Source organism: Falco biarmicus, chromosome 1 (genome assembly GCF_023638135.1).
Source record: "Falco biarmicus isolate bFalBia1 chromosome 1, bFalBia1.pri, whole genome shotgun sequence".
NCBI classification, from domain to species: domain Eukaryota; kingdom Metazoa; phylum Chordata; class Aves; order Falconiformes; family Falconidae; genus Falco; species Falco biarmicus.
In genome coordinates this window covers 18,829,544-18,838,898 of record NC_079288.1, presented here as the reverse complement: position 1 = coordinate 18,838,898, position 9,355 = coordinate 18,829,544, and the positions used below count along the sequence as shown (strand labels likewise).

At 39.2% G+C, this 9,355-nt stretch overlaps 1 protein-coding gene across 5 annotated transcripts in view; it reads left to right on the top strand.

Moving 5' to 3' along the window:
• The first annotated feature begins 377 nt into the window (after positions 1–377).
• SPECC1 (sperm antigen with calponin homology and coiled-coil domains 1) overlaps positions 378–9,355 on the top strand; it is an 89,241-nt gene continuing 80,263 nt past the window's right edge. For 2 of the 5 annotated variants that reach the window (XR_008820689.1, XM_056331156.1), the window contains exon 1: positions 926–1,070. The gene's annotated coding sequence lies outside the window, so the exon portion shown is untranslated. Of the gene's footprint in view, positions 767–925; positions 1,071–9,355 lie in introns of those variants that run through there. The other 3 variants (XM_056331128.1, XM_056331118.1, XM_056331137.1) reach the window with 3 other exon arrangements.

The following is a 9,355-nucleotide window of genomic DNA, read 5'->3' as shown; positions in this document are numbered from 1 at the left end:
TCATAGTCTGAATGTCTTGGGTCAGAGGCATCAGAGAGTGAAGAGCCCTCTCTCCGTCCAGAGTTTAACAGAAAGCCCAGTTCTAAACAACTTAGGTTTCAGTGTTTGAAATTTAGATTTGGATTTGATTTCTTTTTGCATCCCCTCTGTTTCCTCCAGCTTGATACTATCTTTGCCTGCTCTAACTCTGTTAAAGACTTCTGGCTCTACCTTTCCTGTTTTCAGATACAGATTCTCTTCAGAAAGCTTAAGAGGAAAGTTCTTGAGCACTGCTCCCTCTTGTCCCTTATTTGCGTTCTTCTAAATAAAGAACAGATTGACACTTCTTCTTACGCAGCTCAAGAGAAGTCACTAGAGACTGATTCTAGTTACTTCTTGTGTAAAATCCTCTGTCTTGATATATCTTCCTTCCCTGCATGCACGCACACTCTTTTCCACTTTTTTTAAGCAATGATGGAGGCAAGGGAAATGTCGTAAGGTGTCCTGGCTGTGATTGCTGGCACTCTGGGGAAGAGATTATTAGCATGGAATATAAAAAGCTTCTGAAAGCTGCTTCTGCAGTTGCCTCTGAAAAATGCCTTCTTTCTTTGGCCACCTCCTTGCCCTTCCTACATTGTACATACCGCATGTTTTTACTTGATTGGATTGTGCAGACTCGTCTTTGGTTTAAGTTCTCTGCCCAGTGTCCAGTTCTGCTGTTGGGGATGATGGGGTACTGCAAGAAACTCATCTGCCTTACGGATTGAAGCATCTCGGTGTTTTGGAGGTGGGATACAAATGGCTTTCTTGCATAAATCCTCCTTGCTTTGATGAAAATATAATATTTCTTATTCCCCTGAGTAAGCAAGTGTGCATATGTGTGTGTGTGTGCTGAATGCCAAAGCGCTGGTGAAGCCAGCTTGCTTCCGTATGTGAATCATTTCTCAGGCAGCTCTGTGTCTCACTGCAATGTGGTTTTCCTCTCAGGGAAGCACTCAAGCCCTGAATTTTCAGTCTGGTTTGCACATGCTGTCAGGAGCTAGTGGGAGACTGTTTTCTTTTTAATGCAGAAAAGAGGACAAGCTTTTACTGTAAGTATTTTAATTTTTTATTTATTTTTTAATGTGGGGACTGTATTTTCTCTAGAAGGGTTCTAGGATCAATAATGTATTCTTAGAGTGAATGGACCTCCTTTGCTCAACAACACTTTTTTTTTTTTGTAGTATCTCACTCTAAAACTAAATTACACAAAACATGTGCAGTGCAAACAACTCTGAATTGGCTAAAAATGAGCTGGGGGTGGTCTAAAGCCATTACAGCAACAAAACCCAAAATACCACCACATGAGCCGGTGAGAACTGGCTACTGTAATTTTTCTTCTGGTCAGCTGCATAATGTAGTGAGAGAAGGGCTGAAGCTGTTTCTGTGCCTGTTTCTGCTTTCTCCTCTGGCAATTTAAGTTGTGCTCCAACAGTTAAACGAAGCAGGAGCATGAGCAGGTTTTCCTCTGCTACTGCATATTCACATAGTCCAGTCCAGAAACAGCAGAAAGGAACAAGCTGCTAAGCAAATTGGTTTGACAGCTAGCATCTCTGCAGGGGGATCCGTGAAAGCATCGGGGAGCACGCCAGCCGCGTACCCTCTTAAAACACTACAGCAAAGAGCTGTTCAGATTCTCAGCAGGACCCTTTAATTATAGCCCTTTAACAGTTGTCCTTCAAATTGTACAGTGGAGTGAAGCTTGATCATAATAACAATAGTAATAATAATAGCATTTATATGGTAAAGTTGTAGAGCTGTTAATTAAGTCCTGTGTATGTGGCAGTAAAGGTTTACTGGTAGAACTGGTTTGAAAACAGCGATTTTTCTACCCCTTTCTCTTGTACACAGGCTTAAGTTCTTCTAGACATCCCCTGCTAATCCTTTCTGTCTTGCCTCTAAAACAGACTGTTTTGCGTGTTCTTCTTCTACCCTTTCTAAATTATGAAGTGCTCTCTGCCCCTGTAACCTCAGCAGGAGAGAGGATATTCGATTTGCTGAAACAGTGTTCATTGTCTACACAATTTAACAGATAACTAGCATAAGAATACGTCATCCTAACATGTACATATGTATGCACTACCCCTTCCTTTTCTACTTCAGTTCTAAAAAAGAAATCAATTTCATTATGTAGCCCACCAAAGTGGGTCTTTCAGTCTATCAGTGGTTGCTTAAGTCACAGTTGTAAACACTTGATACTGCTGCCTGAATCTGTTCTGTTCCTGTTTGGTATGAATATTTTTAAAATGCAGAAGTCCTCTAGGTTCTCCTGCCGTTTTGAAATTACATCCTTGTCCTTGCAAAGAACCCTTTCTGTTAATGCTGTCACTTAAACTGGGAACTTCTGAATGTTTATATAAGTGCCCTATTCTGCACTTTAATGGAAGATAAATATTTCCTTAAGGGATAGCTTCCAGATCTCAATTATTTCTCTGCATTGTAATGGATGGAAAATAGGAGTCAGGGAAACGTCCCAGTATGTGGCAATCTGTGAGGCTGCTCACTTGTGTGCTGTGTGACAGCTGTTGATTTATCTCATTTTTCCTTTTTTTTCCTGTGGCGTTCCTTTCCAAGGCACATGAATGAGTGTATCTTCATAAATATGCTATTTAGTGAACAAGTGTGATCCCATTTTTATACATGGAAAATGTATGAAATCTACAAGGAAAATGGAAGATTACATGGTAGAGGTAGTACAATAAATCTGTGCTGGAGCTGAGGATAGAACCAGGTGGAATCCCAAGCGAGCACATCGACTGCGATGCCATCCCTCCATGTTTTGAGGGGACAGGGAACCAGCCAGTCTGTGTGCATGTACCAGACAGGATTACCATGGAGCCACATGCTGTGCGTCTGTCTGCCATTCCAAAAAACATGATCATTCCTTCTTTCTTGTAGATGTATCTACCCTCTATGCCACAGAAAAATGTAATGACAGGTAATTATCAGGCAAACCACTTGTAATTATTCTTAATTTCTTTAGCAATTATATAGCTCTTGCTCTATCTAAAATGAAACCTTCTTTTCTTCCTTCTTGCGGGTTGGCAAAACATGAAGTGTTAACCATGTGTGTCACTTACTTTGTACTGTATTCACTAGGACAGCAGTTCAAAGAACCTGGATTAATGAACAGTAGCTACCTTGAAATGGTTCTAAAACATTTTGTTCTCGACTTGCAATATACTGAACACAAATTAAACCCATCTATTCAGGGCAGAGTCATATTGGGGAAAGCCCAGAGTGACCTAATTCTTTGCAATTATAACATGGTTGCAACTTCAAAAAAGAAAGTTTGGAATCAATGCATTGTTTTTACCCTTCCTGAATCTTTCCTTTGACTTCTGTCTCCAAAGGGTGGATGTTAGCACTATGGAAACTGATCCGTTTTTCCTGCTTGTCGTACATTAAAGCACGAAGGGAACTACAACTTGTAAAAATGCATTCTCCAAATTCTGTAGTGGAATCACTTCCTAGATGTAGTTTTGATGTGATTTGATAAAATTTGGAATTTACTGCATAACCTCTGTGTAGGCATTCTGCCAATACATGGCTTTCATATACGTTCTCCCAGTATGACGATGCTGTCCCTGCCGGTCTTCCTACAAATGCCACCCTACCCCCCTGATTATGTCTTTTTCCTTGTGTGATCAACATGATCCAGAATTGGCACATGTAAGTCTACATCTCTGCTCTGGAGTTAGTGAAAGATCATGCCAGTCTTCTGTCCTTTCAGCCTTACCAAGACAACACATCGACTGGAACCAGAGGGGCACAGTAGACTGTTTATTGATGGCCAATGTACAGTTGTGCTTCAGGGCTTCTTCAGGTATCACACTATCCAGCTGGTAGCCACCATCCTACTAGGGGGCTAATGAGCAGAAAATTACAGATAAATTGGATTTTTGTTTCCTTAATCCCAGGTCATTTAGAAGATCAGGGGTCGTAGGAAGGTAGCATAGTTTCTCTTCTTAGATGTGTAGTGGTGACTGGTTAGATAATCAGTATGAGGAAGGAGGAGGAGATTGAGTATCCATGTACAAACAGCATAATTTAAATTACAGGAGGAGCATGTTCCCAGACATATGAAAGCACAGCTTTGGCTTGATTGTTTTATGCATCAGTCACTGTGTTAGATGATGGTTCTGAGTTTTTTTTCTAGAGAAGTAGCAAAGATACCTGTGTTTTCCTGTCTTTTATAAACGGCCAGTAATATGGAACACGGATAAGAGAAATGCAGCAAAGTAAATCTTCTGTCTGTATGCATGAATGAGGATTTTGTTGTAACTTCTGCATGTTTTTTGTGGCTCTAACTAAGAATAAAACATTGACAAATCCAAAACTCCAGGGAGAACTTCCGCCCACCCTCCTCCACAGAAGGTTTTGCTCTGCTCTCATCTGTCCATGCCTGGAAAAATCATCAATGACTCTAATGGTTGCTGTGGGAAGAGGATTTTATTTTGAGCAATGTTGAGACATGGTTTTGGAAGTTGAGTTGATGGCCAGAAACCTGTCATTTGTGGCTGGATGGAACTGTCTTCACCTAGGCCATTTCTGACTTAGCTTAGACATCCCTGTAACCATTCAGTGTGTGTGTGTATATATATATACACTAGTTTATATCCATTTTAGAGAATTATGGAAAATACTAAAGAAATAATCAAGAAACGCCTTAACACAAAAATGTGAGATTGTCTTTTGTCACCGTAAGCACAGATAAATTAACTTTGTCTTTGAGAGAGCCACGGGAGTTTGCATTGTCTGTGTGCTTCCATCTGATACCATGAAGGGAAGGTTGCTTATACTGTAAAGGAAAGGAGCCATGTGCCCTGTAAAAAATTTCTGATGTGATACTATATTGAATGTGCTCTTCTGAGGTCTTTTTTTTTAAGAGTCCTACGGCAGAGCAATTAAAACAAACAAAAAAAAAAACCCCAAAGCAAACAGCAACTCAAAAGAGTAATCTTCATGTGAGGATACAATCAAGGATACAATCTTCAAGCAATGTCAGCACAATGAAGATTTTGAAGATGTGATTCTTAAGCTATATCAGAGCCACTGATGGTTAAATCCTGGAACTGGTATTTTGTTTTGTATTTTCCTAATGATTAGTTGGGTGACCTTGAGCATGTATGTGTGTTAAATCTTAAGATATAAAGCAATACACAGAAATTATCAACTTTTTTAACTCCTTGCAAAAGCACCTGGATTTTATAACCGCCTAGGTGTGTTATTATAGGACACTTGTCTCCACTCTTGAAAGTTAAAAAGTAATAATACTAAAACCACCTTTGCTTGAGGCATGCATAAACCCAGCAGAATTTGCTATGCTGTAGCGTGCAGTCTGGACATGAAAATTTCTAAGCAATGTCTTGTCTCCTGGTACTCTACCAGCAAAACATGAAAATGCAGCTGCAAATGAGATTGGAAAGCAAGTTAGCTGAGGTAGACCAGAGGAAACTGCTGTTTATTGTTTGGGGTCAGGTTTATAATTGATTCTCTTTGGCCAACAAAAGCAAGAGGAGCTTTAGGGGTGAGGTTTTGGGAAACAGGCGTATCTTGTCTGTTCCTTTTGAGTTGTGTTTGGGTGGAAGAAGGTGGTCTGGCTTGTGGCTTTTTTTTTTGGTGGGCTTTTTAATCCAATCTTAATGAAAGCTAAGCTTTGTCCCAGCAAAATTCCAGCAATTGTCTCAAAGCCTCAAAGACACTAAAGACAAAGGTAACAAACTAGAGAAAAGAAGGGATGGATGTGTTAGATACAGAAATACTAATACGGAGCTGAAAGGAATAGATGCCTAAGGAAAGCTGCTAAAAATGACCAAAAGAGTAAACAGTTTGTTTTTAATTGTTAGCCTGGCCTTATTTCCAAATAGGTTTTTCTGTGCTATTTATCTTCAAGTTACCAATTACGTACTGGACTATCAAGTTCCTTGGTTTGTGACCCTGGCTTAGTTCCTGATATCAGCTAAGAAATCAAGATGAGTCATATGGAAGCATCTGTCAAGCCTAAAAATTGTTTAAAGTGAATTGATGTGAAAGGCAGAAAAGAATTCTATTTTAGCCGAGCTGGCTATCCTGCCATATAGCTTCCTACACACCACTAGAAAATGCTTTACAGTTTACTGAACTTGTTAGATATTTCTATGTTCCAGTTGATAGTTTGTCTGAAAATAGCAGAGATTGATTAGGTTAGAAGGAAAACCGCATAAGCACGATGCACATTTTGCATGCAAAAAGAAAAAAAAAAACGAGGAGAAAATTGTGCTTTGATTTCATGATTTCATAAGAACGTGTAATAAAAGTTCTGGAATAGTCTGACCTTTTGAGGTAATGAAAAGTAACCAAACTGCAGGAAAATGGCATTGGGAACTGTGGGTTTTAACCCACCAAGGTCACAGACTTCTGTCCTCTGAGTCCTCTACCTGCAAAGCTGGTACTTCTGACCTCATTTTTAGAAATGCTGGGCATTCACAGGTCTCAATGAACCTGCCATCTGGTGCATTGCTCTCCAGATCTAGTAATGAGTTCTCGTAATTCTTTATTTCATTCATGTTCCCAAAGCACTTTCAATGACTCTGCTTTAATTTGACTGTCCTGTTGAGCAAGTAGCATTACACACAGACATGAGCACCAAAACCTAAATTGTGTGAAGTACATGGGGGACAGATAATTTGTATATCTAGCCTCTCCCAAGAGGGATTTTCCTATGTAACTTCATTTCTGCAGATATGCTAATAATTTTTATTTACTTAATAGTGTAACTGCTACAATTCTTGACTGAAATAGTATTGCTTGTCATTACTCAAATCAAACTATCGACTCTTTTTAGCTACTCAGAGAAAAATAGCCTTTAATATTCAGCAGAACGTGTTTCCTAGAAATTTGTTATCCAGAACTAGTGAATTACTCCTTTGATGGATAGCCAGGCCTTAAGATCCAAGAGACCTGGTGCTGTTTCTGCTGATGCTGACTGCCTGTGAGAGTTAGGATAAATTCTTAATCCAAATTTTCTGGCTGTAAAATGGGAATAATTCTAGGCTGGTTCTAAAGACTTTTATTAATGAATGCATATGGACTAATAAAAAAAGTCTAGGTTCTCAATCTCTAATAAAACCAGTAAAATTTCAAGTGCAATGGACTGTCTTTCCACTGTGAAACTCCTGCCAACTGTCAAAATAGTCCACATCGCAATTTTCCAAATACCCTTTAAAAACACAAGTGAGAGAGGATGAACTATATAGTATGGCCTGAATTTTTAAAGACAACTGCCTACAGGGAATTCTGAGGATTACTGAGAAAAAAAAGCGCTTTCAGGACCAGCTTTACATTTTTGTAAACCCTCTGATTATCTCATTTGCAGGACCTGTTTCAGAGAGGGTTATTTAAACCCCAGCACTTTTGAGTGTTAAAGATTTTAAAAACAAAACAGAAAAACCCACCCAACCCCCCGCATTTTGGAAGTGACTGGTAGTAGAACTGATTTTGCTGCTTTGAAGAAACATGTTGGCATGAACTCTCATTTATTTCAACATGGAGCTACTTACCTTCAGTTTCTACATATTTTCAGAGTACAGCTCCAAGCAGGGCATACTGCAGGGATTAATTGTGGCCCACTAGTGATCTGCTCTGGCTGATGCCAAAGACAGACAGATTTTGAATCTCAAGAGTGATGCCATTCTGTCTGCTTCCTAAGGAAAGTTCCCTGTAAAATGTGAGGAAATGAAAAATGAAATCATAGAGCTCCAGGTGTTGCTTGGAGAGAGTCATCTTGCAGGAAAGTGAGCAGAAACATGTAAAATGTTCATCTGAAATGTATTGAGACGTAACGGGCATACAACTAGTTATTTTTGTCACTGTATTTGCAAAAGCAGTTTGGTTGCATCTCTTGTGGAAAGCTGCTGCTTTTTCAGATCTCTGTATGGGTAGCCTAGAGGTCAAGTCATAATCTCTCTGATGTCCTTTTGGAACGAAATGCTGATGTGTAGTTAAAGTATAGTAAACTTCAATCAATATATTCGAAAGCCACTGAGTTGTTTCCCAATGTCAGTTTCACAGATGCAGAAAGGCAGATACACAAAGCTTGGAAAGTTGAGTGCAAAAGGGTGTTGAACGAAATCTTGTTATAGCAGTTAAAGTATGAATGTGTATATATATATATATATATACTGCCTTTGTCCTGACTTGTGAGAGGGACGGTCTTCCAAGATCTGATCAGCTGTGATAATTTAATGGTGATCCCATTCCCAAGCGCTCATTCAAGGATTATGATAATGTTTGGCTACTTTTGAAGTAATTTATGCTGGCCTAAAAGGATGGTTTCTGCCAGCTACTGTTACCAACCTTGCCCTGAAAATCACCTGAGGAAGCAGAGGTTGCCTACTATGTCATTGCAATGTTCTGACAAGCTGCTGTCTAGTGTAAGGTTTGGAATAGAAGGCTAAATTCAAGTGTCTCTATTCGAGAGTCTTCAGAAATGCGCTTTTTTTTGTCTTTCCAGATTTATAAACCTTGTTAACTTTTAATTGTTCATCTGTAAAAAAAGTGTTTAAGATAAGTAGATAAAAGCTGTATATGATGATTTTAATACAATCTGTTAAATCTGTCCCTGTATGTACTGTTTATACTCCAGGATTAGAGAAACGTCTTCGCTAATATTGGGTTTCTTGAATGCTAACTGGCTGAAACCGTTCTAGATTTCTAACTTAGTGTTTTGGTTGAGAGTTCGCTGCCATCTACATACCTCAGTCCATGAGCCATTTCATAATACTGAACTTCTGGGTTTCCCATTGTTCCAACTGCCCACAACTTCCATGAAGCTTCTTTTGTTGGTTTTGGGGTTTTTCTTTTCCTGTAATGCAATAGATTGAATTTAGAGGAGAGGAAAAGCTGATGTTGACTGAGAATGAGAGCAGGAAATCCATCAAAGAGCAATAGGATTTTCCCACACACACCCCCACCCCCCCCTCCTTTTTTGGGGGAAATAGTTTTATTTAGTATTTCTCCTGAAGCAGTACGTCTGACAACTCAAATGTGTGTCACCTACCTGGGAATGAAAGCAGCTTTAGATGTGTGCAACTGGACTTGGTTCTTTGAAGTACGTATAAGGCTTGTAGAAAGTATTGGGATTCCACTTCAGAGATTGAAATCTTTATCTGCAAGGCAGATTCAGGTTAGCCAAATACATGTGAAGTCTTACCTCCATCTCTTACAAATGCTGATTCCCATAGAAACACATGGAAAACTAATAATCACTAATAATTCCAAATATACTCTTCTCAATTTTAATTTTGTCTGCTTGGCATAGCAAAATATTAAATCCACATGGCACATAATTCAGCTA